This window comes from Corapipo altera, unplaced genomic scaffold, assembly GCF_003945725.1.
Source record: "Corapipo altera isolate COAL_440 unplaced genomic scaffold, ASM394572v1 112, whole genome shotgun sequence".
Lineage (NCBI taxonomy): Eukaryota > Metazoa > Chordata > Aves > Passeriformes > Pipridae > Corapipo > Corapipo altera.
The window spans coordinates 3,683,309-3,702,920 of NW_020884899.1; the positions used below are offsets into that span (position 1 = coordinate 3,683,309).

Consider the following 19,612-nt stretch of genomic DNA (forward strand, 5'->3'; position numbering starts at 1 on the left):
TTACTGGGGGTGTTGTTTTGCTGCGTCAAGGGAGTGGATCTCGCATGCACTGACCTCTGACTTCCTTCTGTTCTGTTGTTTAATGAAAAACCAATGAAGAGACACTGTCGGTGTGTGAGCAACTAGGCCACAGAGACAAACGTGTCCTCTTTGTGGAGTGAGGCACGAAATGGTTTTGTGTTCTGCTGTGACTGTCCTACTTGCCTTTGCCAGAAGATGGGAATGCGGGAGTGCTCCTGTAAAAAATAACAACTCTGGGCCAGCTCAACTTGGCACTGGGAGCATAAATCTGATTAAAGTGGTTTGAGCTAAGATGGCTGAATTGGTGGTTAGGTGTGTGAAGGAGCTTATCTTTTCTTTTATTGCAGGAATTACAAGGCACTCATGCTGCTGTCGTGAAGGGTGGTAAGGAAATGGTGATAGTAAACATTTTAATTGCCCAGCAGCTGTCCTTGGCCTTTTCTTTAGGGGCGAGTGTGTGTGCCTGTATGTTCTTTAACGCAGACTTTATTGCTGTTGGCTCTGCTTCCCAGGCTGGAAAGCCTGAAAGATTAACCTTGTGGGCATTAGCTTTTTTAAAAAAGACTGTTTGGACAGTATTGTGCAGCAGTCTAAGTTTCCTGAAACAGTTACTTCTTTTGCTTTGCAGGAAGAGACCTGAAACAGCATTTAGATGGATTATTGTGGCTTCTCTAATGCTTGAGTTATTAGTAACTTCAAGGTTTGTTTCATCTGCTAAGATGTCTTGTGTGTTAGTGTTGTACTTTCTGCATCAAAACCGAGAACAAATGTTCAGAAAGTTCTCATAACATGGATCTAGCCACAGTTTTAAGGAATTGCTAATTTTCAGATGCTTTAGGGCTTTGAGGATCACTGTGATACTTTTTTGAAACGCTGAAAATAGCAAGTAATGTTATTGAGGCAGCAGTGAGTATTAGAAACAAAGGTAAAAATAGAAGTTAAGAGTTGTCTGGTAAAGTAGCTTAACTTTTCTAAGATTTCTCTTATTGGGCTGAAGTATTCCACTTGTGTTCAGCTTGAAACTTAAATCTTTAGTGTACTAGCTATGGTGGATGATTCTCTTATCTGTGCAGAACACAGAAAAATGGATTTGGTGCCCAGAAATTGCTACCGCTGTTGGAGTTACTTGGTGCTCCCTGTTAGTCTGCCAGAATAAGCAGCATGGCTAAACTTCAACTCCTGCAACTCAGGACACTCAGTTGTGGTGGTGTCTTTCACAGCTGTCATTGTGCCAGCTACTTTTTGCTTGGCTGGGAGCAGATGTGTGTGTTCCTGGCTCACCTGAGGCAGCTGGCTGTGGGCTACCAGGACAGAAGAGACAGTCAACTTGGTGAATGTGAATCAGAACATGCAAGAGTTAAAAAGAAAATTAAAAAAATTCACGTGCTGTCTTCTAGAAGGCAGCACGTCACAGGGCAGACAAGAGGAATAGGGGAATGAAAGTGTTTCATCTTTTGGTGGTCTGTTACTGCCTATTTAGTGCAATACCCAACGTTACTTTATGACCCTGCTCTCTCTCCAGGAATTTCTAGTGCTGCTGTAATGTTAACAGTGCAGGACAAAACTCTGCAGGGGCAACGGGAAATGATGCATGACAAAACTGTTGAGAGAAGGAGAAAGCATAATGTTGCCTCGTCCTTTGGATTTCTTCAGAGGAGGAAAACTCCCTGAACGCTTTTCCTGCTTTAGGAACCTGTAAGGAGCAGATTTAGTGAAGGGCATTAAGGGCATAGTACCCTAAGCATGTTGTGGTTCAAGGGGTGGCTGCAGTGCTGTACTTGTGCTCATCTTTGTTCTGTCTTCATTTTAGCTTTTTCAGCCCTGGGTTACTGTTTTAGTTCTGAACAAATGATGACTTTTTAGCAAGACAGAAAAGCAAGGTGAAAGAATACTTCTCCATCTCCCTACACACGTCTGGGCCTTAGCTTTGTATCCTGAAACAGTAAGTTGTTCTTGCTTCTCTTGACAGCAACAGTCTTGCTGCTGTTTCAGCCTTTCTATTTCCCTTCTCTCCATTTGTGTGACTAGCTGATGGGCACATTGAGGAACTTGGCCAGTTTAAAACAGAGTATGTTTTTTATTTGTTTCACTGAGTTGACCTTAACCTGACTTAGTGTCTCGCTTTGCTTCACTTGCTCAACTCTTGTACATTTTCTCCCTGGTCCCCCAAAAGGGAAGGGTTCCTGTGACTTTGAATAGGCAGATGGGGATACTGTTCATAAGGAACAGCACTCAGTGTCTTACATACAGCCAAAGCTGTGTCCTCTAATACATTTTCAGAGGTCGAAGTCAGCAGCTTTCTATATTCTGGAAAGGTACATTGCAGTGAAAGCACTTTACCTCTCGTAGCAATTGCTCTGCAGCTGAGTGCTTTCAGAGGTGAAAGGACTTATTCATCTCAGCTGACTGTGAACCCCTCAGCAATGTGTTCAGCTGGAAACAATACCTCCTTGTGAGGGCTGTCTCATCCCTGTTTGTGAGTGGTTCCTTGGCTCTCCTCCTTCTCCTCACCGTGTATCCCCTCGGGTATCCCTTGGCTTTGGGCACCTTCCATGCCCATTTCAATTCTGCTTCCCATCAGTTCTGCTGACATTGTTGGGACAAAGGAGGTAATTTGTGATTTGTCTCGAGTTGAACATCTGCTTTTGCTGTGTGACCTTAGTACTGATTCTGACCATGTCTGTCACGCTTAGGGATGTTTTGCAGAGGAGATTTTTCCTACATTGTTGCCTTCTGCCAACCTTGTCACTGTAACATCTCATTTTTTCTCATTGCAGTCTGGATGTACATCACAGTGTCAAGCTGAGGCAATAAAGCAGCCAAACCTGGGTATGACTTGCAAGGACAAATACACTTGGGTCATGAGGTGTAGCTCTCTATGAATTATGTATTTCTTCTGCACTTCAGAAGGAATGTACTTGTGCATCCAGGCATCAAGCAAAAAATAATTTGTACTGTGCATGAATATCCTGAATAGGTGTTTGAACCTGAGGTAGCTGATTTCAAGTGGTTGCTCCTTTGTGGCTCTAGATGATTATATTGCTCTTGTATGCATTGCTTTCCTGAGGAAGTAATAATGTGTGAGGATAGTGCCAAAATTCTAGTCAGGTATGGAAACTACAGGATGTCTCTTAGCCAGTTTTGTGGTATTTTGAATAACGAAATGCCTGGACAATCCAAGATATGTATATTTCTGAAGGTCCAGATTTAGCATTTCTTGCTCAACTGCCAAAAAAAAATCAGAATGTGTTAAAATTAGCTATTTCCATTTTTAAGCTCTTATAAACATTTTTATATTTAATATTTTTTTTTTTTATATATAATACTAGGATCCCTCCTACTTTAACTCAGCCTCTGTTAGAGCATATCAGTTTTTTACAGTTGTTATCTTGTGGATTTCAGTGTTTGGGCACAGATTAAACATGTGAGTCATCTGAACTGCAGCAGTGCAGGAAGTGTGCCCTTTAATCACTCACAGAACAAAAGGGGTTAATAATCACAGAAAAGTTTAACTGACATCTTGTCTAAGTACAATGAGTGTGCATGTTCTGAGGAGTATCTTTTTTTTCAAAGCACTATGCATTGAAAACAAGATGGCACAGAAATCAATAAAAGCTGAGTTTTCACAACAGGTAAGTAAGTAGCTGATGGCTTCCTACATATGAAGGCTTACTCTCAATAAATACTGACAAAGTTAATAATTTACAAGTGCAATTGCATCTTTTTGTCTTTGTCACAAATGAATCAATCTCAGAATTGCTTTAAAATACTATATAAATATTGCTTCTCAGCCGTGATGATGCCTAGAGACACGGATCAAAAAAATGCACTGGGAAACGTTTCTTAGGATGCAGAGTGATAAATAGACTTGACTCAGGAAGGTAGAGGAAGCTGAGGCACAGGAAAATCAAATTTTTCTGTCACGCAGCAGCTCAAGGGCAGAGCTATGAATAGAATAAAGGTCTCAAGGCTTTTCATCTTGTGTCCAGTTGGCCAAATGAGACTCTCTGTCCTGTAATTACACATTCTGTGTCTGTGTAGTTCAGGAGAGGAGCGATACGCTGAAGTTGCTTTCTTGGGGAAGAGGTTGTTTTCTGATACTTGTAAAAACACAGCAGTATTTCAAAGTACTGTATTGATAATAAAAGACATGGTCTGTGCTGGTGGAGTGATGTAGGTACTGTAATTAGGGTATGATGTGACTAGTGTAAGCTGCTGCCAGAAACTGCCTCAGATGCATCTGTGCAAGTGCCTTAAGAACTAAGTGTACAACCTCAACTGTTGGGAACTCTGGTTTGAGGCTTTTTAACCTTCAGATTCACCACATAAAAGGCTCTGTACTTCATGCTTTCTAGGTGCATCAATACCACAGCCGCCTCTTTCTTTTTTTAAAGGGAATATTTTTTTTTTTTATAATGAAACAGTTTAACTTTGCTCTCCATACACAAGAACTCTTTTCTTCTGTTTTAACTTTAGTCTGTGCCTGAACATACATCTTTTTCAAACTTCTAGAATTTCTGCTCAAACGATGAAAGACTGAGCTTTCAGAAAGAGGGAAATAACAAAACCATTCAGGCGGTTTTAACCGTAGGAATCACCAATGCTCTAGGTATAATTAGAAATCTAATTACTGTGAATTTGGTTGCAAAGACTTTTCAGCCTTTTGAGACTTGCCTCACACAATTCTATCATGTTCCAAGTGGAGCATAGGTGGTTCTCTGTTAAAACTGCTAGGAAATTAGTAATGCTACTTCTTTCTGTTAGCACTGCTGCCATAATCTCTGTCAGAAGTGCCTTATCTGAGCATTGGAAAGGCTTTTATTATTTTTCATTATGACTCATTATAACATTATTTTCTATATCTTTCAGTTCAGAGCTTTTGTGTTTGGGTCAGGTGCTTCATTAGAAGCAGAAGCCTGAGTCAGTACAATGTAAAGACTGCAAATTGAATAATAGTGAAAAAATGTGTTAATTCTGATTGAATTTACCGATTTTTGCTTCATATTTAAGGATGCTTCAAATGTAGTTTAGATATTTCTAGAGTTTTGAAAGGTAAGTTTACACATTGGTTTAGATTAAATATGAGGAGGAAGTTGTTCACTGTGAGGATGGTGAGACCCTGGAACAAATTGCCCAGAGAACTTGTGAATCCCCCATCCCTGAAAGTATTTAAGGCCAGGCTGGATGGAGCACTGAGCAACCTGGTCTAGTGGAAGGTGTCCCCTGCCCATGGTGGAGGAATTGTAACTAGGTAATCTTTTAAGGTTCTTTCCAACCCAAACCATTTTATGATTGAAAAATAGGCCTTATTCATGTTAGAAAAATATGATAGCTTCAGTTCTGTATAAAATATTACTTCTGCTTGCTGTGTATTTTATTTCCCACTAAGTTAGTTTGATAATTACAGCAAGGTATATTATAAAAAGAGTTTATGCTTCTATGAATAGAGACTGTGCTGTTATATGAAGGGACTGCCTTTAGGCTGGTGGGGTTTGACCTTTAAATGTCTTTGAGTTTCTTGATGTAGTTACTAAAACTTTTTTTTTTTTAAGAATAATTAAAAATAGCTCATAAACAAGGGCTCAGTACTCTTTATGATGTACTCTCCTGTGCAAATTACACTTCCTGTGTTAAGGGATGGATGGATGAAGGACTAGAGAAATCTGTTGTTGTGTGGTAGATTTGCCACTTTTCTGATAGAGTCTTGATGCAGATGCAGAATTCCATCTTTGATTAACTGTAAGTATGACTTCAGGAAATGGCACTGTAGAAGCGAGAAGAACCATTAGGGTAAGAACTGAAAACTCAGTATTGGGAAGTTCACTCATTTCTAGCAAACTTTATGATTGTAGCATTAAAAAGAGCTAGGATAAGAATTTTTTACTGCAGACTTTAATGCAATTTCAAGAAGTTAGGGCTACTTTGATTTTAATATGTAACACTGTGGGCAAAAGGTTTTTTTTAAAAAACCCTCTTTTCCATTGTGTGTTAAATTGGTAGTTTTGACATAATTCTGCACTAATGCTCAGCAGCAGTGTTTGTTTGTGCCTTTGCAGGAATGGAATTACCCTGTAAGTAGCTTTACTTGTCCTTGTCCTTGTTCAGTGTTAACTAATCTTGTGATGGTTTCTTTCTTCGACAACCTCTTTCTAAGTCTGAGCTGTATGATAAATTTTGAATTTTTCCATTGTTTGTCTGGAAGAGACAGACAACAACCTGTAAGACTCTGCAGCTGGCTGTTCTGCACGTGTGGTGGACCAGCAGGATTTGAAGGGTGTGAAAATGCTCAGTACACGTGTGGCATTTACTGTCAGTTTTCTCTCCCTGAGAACTCTATCCAATGCACCTGTAGTATTCTGCTACGGTATCTCTATTCTTTCTTTGTGAGCATATTTTTCTCCTGTTATACTTGCCTGTTTCTGTAAGCAGTGATTTTCTTTTTTAAGGGCACATTCTTGAAGTGAAAGTTGTGTGGCATACCATGATTTTTTCTTTCTGCATAATTTTTTGCCTGGTTCTGTGCTCTTAATTTTTTTCCCCCCCCGAGTTAAAAGCTTTAATCTTTGTGAAGACTAAACACCACGATAGGCTAGGTAAGGTGGAGTGAATTCTGGAATTGCCTTGCCGGAAAAGTTTCCGCCGAGCCTGTGGCTGAGCTGATGCAGCGTGAAAATACAGAGGGGCCTTCTCTTCCCTGTCCCTCCAGCTCTTTAGGAAATGTTATTTTCAACCCACCCCAGGCAGGCCGACCTGCTCCAGGCCGTGTTTTTGCGGGAATATCCCGGGATCCCCGCGGAGCTCTCGGGCACCGCGCGGGGGCAGCAGAGCCCGCGGCGGGGGGGGCTAAAAAAAAAAAACCAACAACCACCAAACCACCAAAACCACCAAAAAACCGCCCAAACCACCACTAACGAACCCCCAGACCAAAAAACCCCGCAGCGTGCTTGTTTCCTTCGCGGTTCCGGAGTGGTAGCCGCCGTTCCCTGGGTGAATGTTAGTAAATGCTATGTTAAAAAAAAAACAAAAACAACAAAACAACAACAAAACAAAACAAAAAAAACACACCACATTTTTTTTGAGTCGTTTGGTTTTAGAGGGACTTATTTTGGAGAAACCTTGCTATTTATATCCAGTCCACTGCTGTTGCCAGTAGCTATTTTCATTATCTTATCGAGTCCCATCTTGTGACAAATTTCTAGTTTTGCCTCCTGACCCTCCAGTTCACAAGGTCTTTAATGTCTCACCCTAATAGCTGGATTTTTTTTGTTGTTTTTTAATTTACATTTAGTTGAAATTCTGCACATGACCAAAGAATCCAGGGAGATTGAAGACATTACACAGCCATGTCAGATTTTGAGTACCGTGCTTGCATTATTGTAGAGGGAAGAAAATCTAGATAATTCTAAAATTTATAGGAAACCAGGCTTTGTTACTTCATTTATTTACAGAACAGCTTGTTTTATTTAAAAAACTTTTGCTGAGGAGAAAGAAGACAAGTTTTAACTATTTAATCTTGTCTCATGGGTTTGTGCTCTGAAGAAAATCTGGTTGCTTTTAATCCTGAGATCATTTTTGCAGAGAAGGAGAATAAAGAATAGAGAATAAAGATACATTTGATAATTTGAATTGCTTTTCTTCAGGTAGAATGTCTGTGGGAACTGAAGACCAAAAAATACTGGGGTCCTCTGCCAAGGGGTGATGACATGTTTATAATTTTGTAGAAATTACAATGAGACTCTTAAGAATTTATCTGGGTTCAGAAAATAATTTAGTATCTGTATAGAGGTTGGAAAGACTTCAGAGGGTGTGACTAACCGAGATTTTAGAAAGCCAGATTAGGAAGGATAATGAATAGTACTTCAAGGTATTAAATTTCTTTATGTGAACTTACTAGGAAAAAAATATATTCTGATGGAAGCTGTGCTTTTCCAAATGTTTCCTATGTTGTAAGCACGTGGAAGATCGAGTGCACATATTACATTATTTCTTTGAAAGCAACTAATATTTGTACTTCTAGGGTTTGCATGAGGTAACTGTTGATATAAGATCAGCTTGAAGATGAAAGATTTATTCTAGCAAAGCAGGGTGAGATTTGGAATTAGGCTTGGGAAATAAATATTCAGAATTAGCCTGTGGTTGATGCTGGTTTCTTTTCTACTACTTTCTTATATCATTGTTTTGAAGCTCAGAAAACCTTAATAATGCTCCGTCTTCTGGCTCCAGTTGATCCTGAGACATAAATTAAGGTTGGTGTGGAGTGACCAGCCAATCCCTTCCTGATTCATTTTTGTAGCAAATTAAGAAGGCAATGGATTTTTTTTCTGGAGCACAATCTCTGTCTTTATTCTGTTGTTTAAAGCAGAATCCTTTGTTCCTCTCTCACCTGAATTTTTATTTGTATATTTCTCTCTGATTCCATTTAGCCATTAGCATTGCAGCTTAGTAGTAAACAGAGCTCTTTTGCTAAATATAACTGTGCTACACTCACAGTTGTGTGCATACATGTGTAACATGCAAAAAGTGGAAAAAAACCCATTTTCATCTTGTGTTATATGTCCAGATATGGTAAGCTGGAGGAAAATAAACCTACATGGATTTGTTTTAATGTCCAATTCTTTCAGGTTTAAAATATTTTGAAAAATCTTAATTATTTTTAAGAACAGAGAAAGACTTTATAATATAACACTAGTTGAAAGGAATGTAAGGAACTCTCTCTCCTGGTCAAAGGCAGAATCAGTTATTTTCTTGAGACCAGGCCTTTATCCAGTCAGGTTTTGAAAACTTCCAAGAATGGAGGCTTTTGGAGCACAACCTTTCTGTACAGTGTTTTCCTAAGTTTCACTCTCTTTGTGGTAAACCGACTTTTATTTACATCCAACAGTTGAAATCTCTCAGTTCAGCTTCTGCCCACTGCCTCTCATCATCTCAAAACCAGGGGTTTCTGTTTTCCCCTGCAGCTGCTGCAGGGCTGCCCTGTTGTGTCCCTGAAACCCTGACTTCTGCAGGCTACACAAGCTCCTTCCCTCAGTCCCTCCTCGTAGGCCTTGTGCTGGTGCCCTGGGGTTTGATCATTTGCACAATCCCTTGTTTGTCTGGAGCCCTCCCCTAGAGACCGAGCACGATGCAGTAGAACAGAGGGCTCATTGTCATCTGGAGAGCTTTGTGGTTTTTAATTTGGGTATCCCCGTGCCCCCTGCCCTAAACTTTTTTTACTGTTTTATGTCAGTGAAATTATTCCGTGTACTTTTGGGTATTGCACCTTCTGGTTCTAAGACCTCTTTATTGTGCCTGTGCTGCACTGGAGGTGCATGTATTGGAGTTTGTTGAAGAAATGCCAGACCAATGAAGGGGCACTTAACATGGAATGTATGATATTGAATATGTTGAATATACAGTAACAATACAGGTACTGATGTTGCTTCCACAGAGGCCTTTTGCTTCTCAAGAGGATCAGTCCAAAAGCAGTCATTATTAAGGGAGTATAGAACAGAGTGATGAGTAGAAAAACAAACTTCAGGCACCAGGCACCCTCTCTAGGCATCCTGTTTGATGGTGCTCTAGTGGAGAAGTTTTTCCTAACGTCCAGTCTGAACATCCCAGTGTGTAACTTGCAGCCATTGTCACTTCCTTCCCCTGAAGGACTTGCAGGATGGTGTGGATATTGAGTACGTGTTCCATAGGGCTACTTTTTTTTTTCTTAAATGCAGTTGTAGGTATGAAGACCTGAAGACAGTGTGAGAAGTGGGATATTCCAGGATAATCAGAGCTTTCTGTCTTGAAATTTCAGAACTCAGCAGTTGAGAAGGTCAATGAGGAAAGGCAGTGGCTGTTTGTGCAATACTACTAATTTAGGCTCTGAGTGCTTGACACACAGCTGTTTGGTAAGCTCAGAATTAGAACTATTTGGAAGAGGATGGCTGTTAGAGGCTGCTGTGTAATCAGAAGTCGAGGACTGGTGTGAAGATGATGGTTGCAGGAGAGGCCATGCATGTTGTAATTGGTTCCCTCTGCAGAAGGCAGTGCTGCTGAAAAGAGCTGGATTGGGTGGGAACACTGCTGTGTTTTAACTGCTTCTGCTGCTGCCAGCTGTAATTGTTAGGCACGTCTGGCTTGTAACTAAAAATGTGGAGATATTTGGAGTGTGGAACCCAGGTTTGATCGTTATGGAAGTGACTATAAATTTGGGGTTGCAGCCAATTTCAGGGGAAGTCTGCAATGTGTTGCATCCAAAAGGAATAATGTCCTTAAAGTCTTCCTTGTGTACTTGTGTTTGGATTTTCTAATAGTTTTGAGCATTTGTATTGCATATTCTGTCATATTTCAACTTTCTGGACCTTTTTTTTCAACTGCATCTAGCTCTGCAGTTTCTGGTGTAGCACAGATGTTGTTTTCCAAACTATTTTTGAGGTAGTTTATTTTTTCAGTCAGTCATCCACACAAAGCTGTTTAAGTCTCTCCTGTGAATTACTTCATTGATACAAGAATCTCTGTGGTATAGAAACATTTGAGCTATTTTATTAGTTGTGCAAAAAGATGTGTGCTGGTGCTGCTAATTCATATCCCTCTTGAATCCTGGTAACCATAGCACACAGTTATCTGTTTTTCTGCCTGCAGTGACTACACCAACAGTAGTGGTTGTCTCTTCTTCACAGCAGCTCCACTTGTTGTCCTTGAAAGGTGAGATTTCCAAAGCATGCAAGCTAATATTCAGTAACAAACACCATGATTTCCTTTCTTTCAGTAGGAGTTGAAAAGTGAATATATTGTTCTTCCCAGGTATTTTATCTTAAAATAGGTTTTATCAGTTCCTTCTAGCCTGTGTCTTGTACACTTCATAAAACACTTTAATTAAAAAGCATTATTTGTGGTATTTCCTTTGTCCCTGTCCAGTGGGAGTTATTGGGATGAATGTTTCCAGAAGGCTTCATTTTGCACTGATTGCTGGGTGGTTCCCTTCCTACATCCTGTAGAGTGTGAAGCCTCGTCTCCGGAATGTCTGTCTGGTCCAATAAAATGTTTGGGGAATGTGTTTCTGTGCAATCACGTGGGGTATAAATCCCCTGTAATTGCATGTTGGATGCTGTGCTCTGGCAGGATTATAAACACGTGCAGGCGTTTGCATACTGGAAGTTTCATCTTGAAGACAGGAGCAAATCCATGTCAAGAATTTTTAATTTCTCTTCTCCTCCATGTTGTTTCTGCATCAAGGCAGATGCTTTTGGCTTCTCTTAAAGGACAGGCTTGAACATGTCTCAAATTTCTAGATGGATGCTGGGCAGCTGTACTGAGAAAGAAGTTAGGTTGCTGTGATTGCAACATCTTAGGCCTTGGGCTGTATTGAAAAATAATGTCTCCTCTGCCATAAAGCAGAAGCCTCCTTTTTACTGTCCTGATGTAAAAAATTGTTGAAACTTAATTTTTTTTTTTTTTTAAAGCACTGGCAGCAGAAAGATGTGAGAGTAGCGGTGCTGAACAGTCAGTCTGTAGCTAAGAAAGAGATGATGTTAAGTTCCAAAATACCTATTTAAGTTTTGAAAGAATAATTAGTATTTATTTTTAACTGCTGTAACTTATTTTCATATTTATGTTGTGTACCTCAGTGCCATTATCTTGCATTTTTGTGCTCTGGGCACTTTGTCTTTTAGTCCAGCTACCTCACTGGCACTAAGAAACCAACAGGGAGTGAGCTGGAAGGACAAGGCAGTTTCCTTTCCTTTTGTATAAAGTTTAGGTACTCTGTAAGATACTTGAGTAAATATTTAATTTGTAAACTGATTGTCCTGGTTTTTTTAAGTGTAGGTGAATATACGGATTTCTAGTGCTGTTTATTTTCTTGATTTTCTAATCTTAAATATTACTGCTTGTTTTACAAGTTGCATTTTTTAACAATGGCTATTCAAAATCTTTTCCTTCATAGGAAATTGTAGCAAACAGCCCTGGAAAGAACTGCAGGAGGTCTTTCTCTGGGCCTTTAGAAATCATATTTTTAACATCATTTTATACCAGCATCTGTCAGAAGTACTGTATACAGTCTAAACATGGAAACTTGGCCAATCTATCCTAGTGCTTAATTATTCTTCTCTGTAGACAGATTTTTCCTGATGTCTGCTGTAAATCACTTTGACCACAATCAAGTCCATTGCAAGCTTTTCTGGTCCTCACCTTCTCTTATTTTAATTTTTTTTTCCTCCCCTGAACATGTGTTATGGATTTTAGATTAGTTGATAAGCTTCTTTCAGTCTCATTTTCCTCTGATTTGGGATTTTTAAATCTTTGTAGTGGAGGATTTTTTTAGCATATGATCACTGCTGCTTCTGAAGATGCTATAACTTGTGCATATGTTTCTTGGACTGTGGTACTCCAGACTGGATTTCTTTGGAGGTTCTGTCTGTATGAGGGGAGTAGAAAAACGTGGTTTGCAGTTGTGCTCTAGTTCATGCTTTTCAGTGCAAAGACGTTGGGGGTTCAGTATTGTGGTGCCAATTCAGATCAGCTTGGTGTTCACTGTAACTTGTTAACACCATTGTGTGCCCTTGGAAGTTCTTTGTTCCCTTCCCAAGATTCAAATATCTGTGTATTTGCCATACACTTGGAAGTCTTGTTGCTGTTGCTGTGAAATCTGTAAAAATGTAGTTCTATGTCAGTTCTGATGGAGATGTGAAACCATCTTATGTGACTTTTCCTCCTTGCTGCTCGTTCACATAGGCATCCTGCAGTGAGGATGCCTCTGCTTCAAACTGCACTTAAGAGGCATTTTTTGCCCTGTTGTGCTCACACAGTCTGTGCTTATCCTCCCCCACCTTGCCTTGCACATGAGGTGAGAAGAAGAGTAGTGCATCCAGCTTCTGAATTTCTGTGCTATAAAGGTGATTAGCTACACACTGTGAGGGTGGTGTCACCTCAAGTTTTAGGGCTGGTGCTGAAGCTTCTCAGTGACCCTCTGTGAATGGGTCTGGAATCTTCGTCTCAGGACAAGCCTGAGGGACTCTCTGCGTGACCTCCCTGTTTCTGCTGTTGCTGTGCTCAGTCTGCAGTGTGATGGCCCGTCTTCCAGCATGGGATGATGGGTTTTTCAGAGGATATCAGATACCTTGAGCCATTTGCAGATGGGATGTATCCCTCAATTTGCTTTTTGAAGAACCTTCTAAAAAAATATTTGGATTTCTCTGGTGTGTGGCTGTTGGACAGTATGCTACTTTTAAAATCTGAAACCCTGTTTTGGCTTTACAGATATGAACCAGAAAATATTACCGTGGTGTTGACTGACTCTCATCTTCCTTAAAGGATAGTCTTTGAATTTTATTATTTCTTTTTTTTAATTTTTAAATTATTTTTAAGGGTAAAATCATATGTTATTTTCCAATCATGGAAGAAGGTCTTGGGACAATAAACAGTTTGACATCCCAGCCAACCCAAAACATGGCTCCGTAATGGGAAGAAATCAACACACTTGGAACATCTTTACAGGAAGTGAATTAATGAATTCATTCATTAACACACTAGGTAGATGTTTTTGAGTGTTCCCGATGGCCAGGGCTGGATGTCACCTTGTGCAATGCTGCTTTGGAACAGCAGAGGGTACTGTTGGTGCAAGATAAAAAAAGTTTTTTCACACAGAGCTGCTAGAAAAAAAGCTTTTTTTTTTCCCCTCCTGATATATTGTTCATTGGAACTGTTGACATGTTATTACATAGTCATCTTTGGATCACTGCCTCGTCTTCATAGCATCCATTTATGGATTTTCTAAGTAGTTTTGTGGACAATTCCCCAATTAAGTATGAATGTTTTCTCGTTATTTTTGCTGTCACAAAAAGTGCTTCAAAGATGTGTCTTCTGATACGGCTTGTTTTTCCTTCAGTGTTGTGCAGATTGTTCCTTCTTTGTTCTAGATTGAGGAGTTGATTGTGCTGGAGCTTTCCAGAGAGTTTTTCTTCTGGAGATAAAGTATAAAAAAGAACAGTAGAGGTTTGGAGACGAAGTTGCAGTTATTCCCTCTCTTGTGTTGGACAGCCCTAATCTCTCCTCCTGTGTTTTATTTACCACATTCTTGTGTAGTCTCTGGCTGCTGTTCACTAGAGTTGGGTTTTATTAGAATGTCAACAGGTGGGCTGTTATTTAAGACCCGCTTTTAAGGAATGTTACCACTTTGCCAGAGATCATTTCGGTTCTGTGGAAAGGACCTGAGCTTTCCAAATCTTAAGTTTCCTGCAGTATAGTTACATAGTATGTTGATTTTTGTGGCAAACCTGCTCTAAGTGACTACATGGTAACGTTTTTAAGGACTATTTTTGTGCTTCAACCAAACCCCTTGTTTTTACCACTTACCTTGATCCACCTGTTTCTGTTCACCTGGTGGTGTGGCAAACAATGCTAGCCTGCTCCAAACCAGCAGAAGACCAAAATGGAAAAGCATTTTGCCAGTTTGACCGTTCAGCCAGAGGAGTTCTTGTGATGGCTCAAAGAAAGGGACGTGGGAGAAGGGGCTGAGGGGCTGTTTGGGGCCGTGGTGGGAAGCTGTGCCTTCTGTGACATCACTATTTTAATTTTCACTAGCAGAATGCAGGGCATTAATAATCCACCTGCTTGAAATCTTCTTATGGGGGAAACTCAAAGGGGGGAGTTTGTGGGTGCAGGACACATCAGTCATGTTGAGTACATTGAAACAACTGTAGAGAAACTGCCCGGATCGTGCAAGCTAACTCAGGTAATTCCTGGCCAGAACACTCCAATTTGCACATTGTTGTATTTAGCTGGCTGCTCCTCTTGTGAAAGCCAGTAGTAAAAAACAGTTTATTATGGGTAATAGTCATGACCTCAGCAGGACCATTGAATTTTCACTCCTGGACTCAAATAGTTGTCATTAACAATATATTTCATTATCCTGGGAAGGAAAATCTTTGTAAGTGAACCTTAACCTTGTAGTTATTACATTTATCCTGTGCTCTACTCGGGATAAATTCAGTTTCTCACTTTGAAACACGTTAAGACTTGTTGCCTGGCATAGCCTTGCCAGCAGACTGGAAGGTTTGTCTTTTTTGCAGTTGACTCCTCTGCATTTAATTTGTTCTGAGTCAGTCTCAAGTGAGCGGCAGAACTTGCACTAAACCCCTGAAAGCAATGCTGATACAGAACAGGGGTGTTTCACAGTCACAAAATAGTTGAGACTCCGAGGCACCCTCATTGTGCTCTTGTGGTTCTTTCTTATGTTTGAACAGAATTTTTTGCTTTTCAGTTTGTTCCCGTTGCCTCTTGTCCTTTCACTGGGCACCTCACCTCTGAATCCATCTCTGCCGCCTTTAATCTTTCCCATCAGGTTACATTACCAAGATCCTCCTGAGCCTTCCCTGCTCAAGGCTGAACAATCCCAGTTCTCTCAGCCTCCCCTCACGGCAGATGCTCCAATCCTTTAATCATCTTAGCCCGTTGGACTCTCTCCAATGTGTCTCCCTTGCAGTGTGGAGCCCAGCAGTGGCCCCAGCCCTCCAGCAGTGACCCCCAGTGCAGAGCCGAGGGAAGGGCCCCCCAGTCCCCCTCCTCATGTAGCCCAGGGTGGTGTTGGCCACCTTTGCAACCAGGGCACATTGCTGGCTCAGTTCAGCAGCTCCACCCAGATTCCCAGGTCCTTCTCTGCAAAGCTGTTTTCCAGTAGGTTGGCACCCAGCCTGTAAGGCATAGTTATTCCTCCTCAGCAGCGGGACTTTGCATTTTTCTTTGCTGATCTTTATGAGATCTGTCTGCCCATTTCTCCAGGCCTTTTCCATATTTTTTTTTCTCAGCAGGAGGCCCATATTTTCCCTATCTTCTTTTTATTGCTAAATTACCTGTAGAAGTGCTTCTTGTTCCTCTTCACGTCCCTCTCCGTTTTCAACTCCAGGCAGGATTTGACCTTCCCAAGCCTGTCTTTGCACACTAGGGCAGTGTCTCTACATTTGTCCAGGCTCACCTGACCCTGCTCCCACCTCTTGTGTACATTCTTTTTATGTTTAAGTATTGTGCCTTTGTATGATTTTCTGCATGTTGGCTGTATGATTCTTGAGCTTGGAGGAGGTCATTCTTCAAAATCAGCAAACTCTCCTGGACCTGTCTTCTCCCAAGGCCCATATCCTGAGGGTTTCTGTGAAGCAGGAGCCTGAATTCTGCTCTCCTGAAGCCCAGACTTATGATCCTACAGTTTGCCTTGTTTCCTTTGCCTTGGTTGTGACTTAAGGCTTAGTTCCTTATTTACTGATTTACTGATATTTGTTCCTTTGTTCAGTTAGTCTCATGTACCAATACTGGCACTGATGCCATTAGTCTCTCTGATTCCAATTGCTGGACACAGGTTTACTTTAGAAAAAAAACTTCCATCTAGTTAGATGTCATTAAAGTTACTCCGTTGCTAGACCCTTTCCTATTCCCTTAATGGGGCTTATATTTGCACAGCCTGGCCACACCCTGGGTTTTTCTGAGATCATGGTGCATTTCTTCCCGGTAAAGCTGGCCTACCCTGTATGTATCCACAACAGAAAAACTGCACAACTAGCCTAGGAATTATGTAGGCTGTTCTGTTTGTTACAGCTCCAAAATGCATTCAGTATCCACATGGTCATTTATAAGTTTCATGTACCATGGGTATGGCCAGGGTACAGTAGGAATCTGGCAAGAGGTCCAGCTGCTTTTTCAGGAGTGGTTTTCTCATTGGATTTTATCCCATACCTTTCCTCAAGTTCTGCATCTTCTCCCCACACCCCATTATCTGTAGGCAGTGGCTGTACCTGATGATGTTAAAGGAGAGCGGATACAGTGCTCTTGAATGCTGTACTTCTGACAGATCCTAGTTAGCATCCAGGATTCCTGGTCATCACAGATGGTGAAATACTGGCAAAAATGCTTGCAAAGTGATTTTAGAAAGCTCTACTTGCTGTCAGTCACTACTGCCAAATTAGCTTAATTAAAACCAGCTGTGGGAGAGTGCTCTGCTGCAACTGATAACTCTTATTTCCTTCTCTGGAGTGTCACTGGGCCCGGGGCTGGTGATAACAAGCTGCCTGGATGCAGTGAGGATCTTAAGGTGGTTGCAGTTCTCTTCCATATGTGCAATTTTGAAGTTGGCCCTAAATCCTGCTTTTGGCTTGTGTTTTTCCATATGGAGTCCTTGGCCTTGAGATGCTGGGCTTTGTGTATCACCTTGAATAAGCACCTACAATGGTTAGTGTTGCCATTACTTGATTTGGTTCAGGAGAGTTGACAGGAATATTTATTTTAGTGTGGTTTAGAGGGAATGTCAAGGTTATTCTGCCTGAGAAAGGTCCTCTTTTATTAAAGTTTAAAAACCTCACAAAACCAAAAGAAGCTCTTCCCCTACAGCCAAACCCTGACTTTAAAAACCAGCAGCTTTAGGCCATTTGGAAACATAGAGTTTGCTTTCTCAGAGTGATCAGCAGGCCTTTGTGTTTTGTGAACTGCTGTCTCAGGCTTCTGCAATATTCTTCTTTTGTAGAATGCCCTGTTCATTGCTGTCTCCCTTCACTTAATCCTCTCCTCTCTTTCCCCTATCATCTGTTCAGCTGTGCAGGCAATTTCACAGTCAAACTTGGGGCCAAAAAGTTGCCAACATTGATGACTTGTCACAAACCAAGAAGAGGCCATTTTCCATTTCTGAACTGATCTCAGACCTGCCAACATCAAGCTGTTGGGTTTTTTTGCCAGTCAAATCAAGTTGTGTTGGATGAGGCAGCTGTTTTAGAATAAGGTTAATAAAATGACTGTTGCCTTTTATAAGGAGTTCTGCTAGTGGAGTAGTCCAAAATTTGTGAAACTCTAAAATTTGTGAATCCCAGTGAGCCTGTGAAATCCTGGCTGGGAGCACACTTCAGCAGGTGGCTGGAAATGCTAATAAGGAATGGAGTCTGTTGTGGAACGCTGTGGAAGTTTTGTATTTCTGAGATTACAGTGGATTTTCTTTGTGGAAACTGAATTAGAACGGGAGTTGCTCTTGGCATCTCTCAATTTCTGAAGTTTCAGCTTTTGGTGAAATAGAGTTGGCAGTTTCACAGGATCTTAATAAAAAAAAAATTGTTTTGGTGATGCTACCACTACTGGATGCTGGATTACTGTTTCTAAGCAAGCTGTTCCCCTGTCATGGTATTTTCATTGGAGTAGTCAGTTGATGTGGGTTGGTTTTTTCTTTCTGTTTTTGGGGTGGTTTCTTTGTTCAGTTTTGTTTTCTAGAGGCATTTTTGTTTGCTTGTTGCAAACATACAAGAGACTTTGTGGCTTCCCCAAACAGGGTCACCCCGTGTGTTTGGATGCAGTGTAGTTCTCTGCAGTTCTCTGGTAATTTACTGCCTATTCCAGTTTTGCACACAAGCTCTGTTTCACTGCTAGCTTCAGGCTGATGGTCAAAGATCGTTTAAATGCAATTTATCTGTGGACAGTAAATATTCTTGTAGCTGGAGGTGAGACTGGCACCTTTTTTTTGTCCTTTTGGTCCTTAGAGGAGTGGCAGCTTGGTTGTGCTTTTAGTTGCTGCTGACTTGGAAACTTCACTGTGAGTTATTTTTTTAAAGAAGGTTGGCTTGCTTTGTGAAACACTTCAGTGAGGTGCTCAGCAGTTTAATTCCATTGATCCTAGACTGGAACCAATGCTTCTTATTTAACCTTCTGGATGCCTTGGTATTATTTTAATTTTTTTTTTCCTCACTGGCTTTTTTCTCTGCCAAGTGCTGATTTAAAGGGATTCATTGTATTTTTGTATGTGGTGTGATAGGAGGAACACTTTTCCTTTAGATTGTCTCCAGCTGTATTTGTCCAGGGTCTGGGTGGTGTGGTGATCAACTTCCACTCCTGCAGCTGCTATTTCAATAAGTTTTTCATTGTCCTACAATTTCTGCACATGGAAATGAGGCACTACTGACAGGATTTAGTCCATCTCTGGGTTATTTTTCTTATGTTTTTATGAAGCTTTTCTTAAAAATTCAAATCGAGGACTTCTGTAAAAGAAAATAATAGGAAATGAGCATCTCTATATGCATTGTTCAAAGTTACTGTGTTTGGGAGGGGGGAGCTTTTTTTGATGCTTTTTCCTCTTGAGTATGGGAGCTTTCATAGTCAGGCAGATACTCTGGGAACATCTTTATTTCTGATTTGCTTGTGTTGATGTTTGTCTTAGGACGTGAGGGTTTTGTGTAGGCATAATGCCCTTTGTGGACCAGTTAGTGTGTCTGTAAGGTAAAGACAAGCTGAAGGCACACAAACTGCTGCTCAAACCATTCAGCTGGGGAGGAACTTAGGCTGAGTATCTCTCTATGTACATCCACTATATGAAATCACATATTCTTCAGATTTTGGAATCAGTTGTGGCGATGCTGTTAAAAACTATACAAAGTCCCCCAAACTTCCCTCCTGGCCCCAAACTGCAAAAAAACCGTGAGTGAAAAATGAATCCAACAGACTTTCTGTTCAGTATCACCTTTCATGATAATAAATGATCCAGGTCGTTGTAATGCAGAAGAAATTCAGACATGGCCATTTTCTAGAGAAGATGCCTATGAGGCACTTGTATTCAGAAGATGTTTTATGCTCACACACTTTTCTTGTACCTTCCTCCTTC

The 19,612-nt window shown here is 40.8% G+C and overlaps 2 long non-coding RNA genes across 2 annotated transcripts; one reads left to right on the forward strand and one right to left on the reverse strand.

The window, feature by feature from the left end:
* The first annotated feature begins 365 nt into the window (after window positions 1–365).
* Window positions 366–2,956, forward strand: LOC113949845. The gene is made up of 4 exons (XR_003528587.1): window positions 366–405; window positions 650–721; window positions 1,832–1,963; window positions 2,799–2,956. It is a non-coding gene; the product is annotated as an uncharacterized LOC113949845 (long non-coding RNA).
* Window positions 2,957–13,648: 10,692 nt separating this feature from the next.
* Window positions 13,649–14,468, reverse strand: LOC113949808. The gene is made up of 2 exons (XR_003528579.1): window positions 14,347–14,468; window positions 13,649–13,954 (listed from the first exon to the last, which is right to left on the reverse strand). It is a non-coding gene; the product is annotated as an uncharacterized LOC113949808 (long non-coding RNA).
* Between the last annotated feature and the right edge of the window lie 5,144 nt (window positions 14,469–19,612).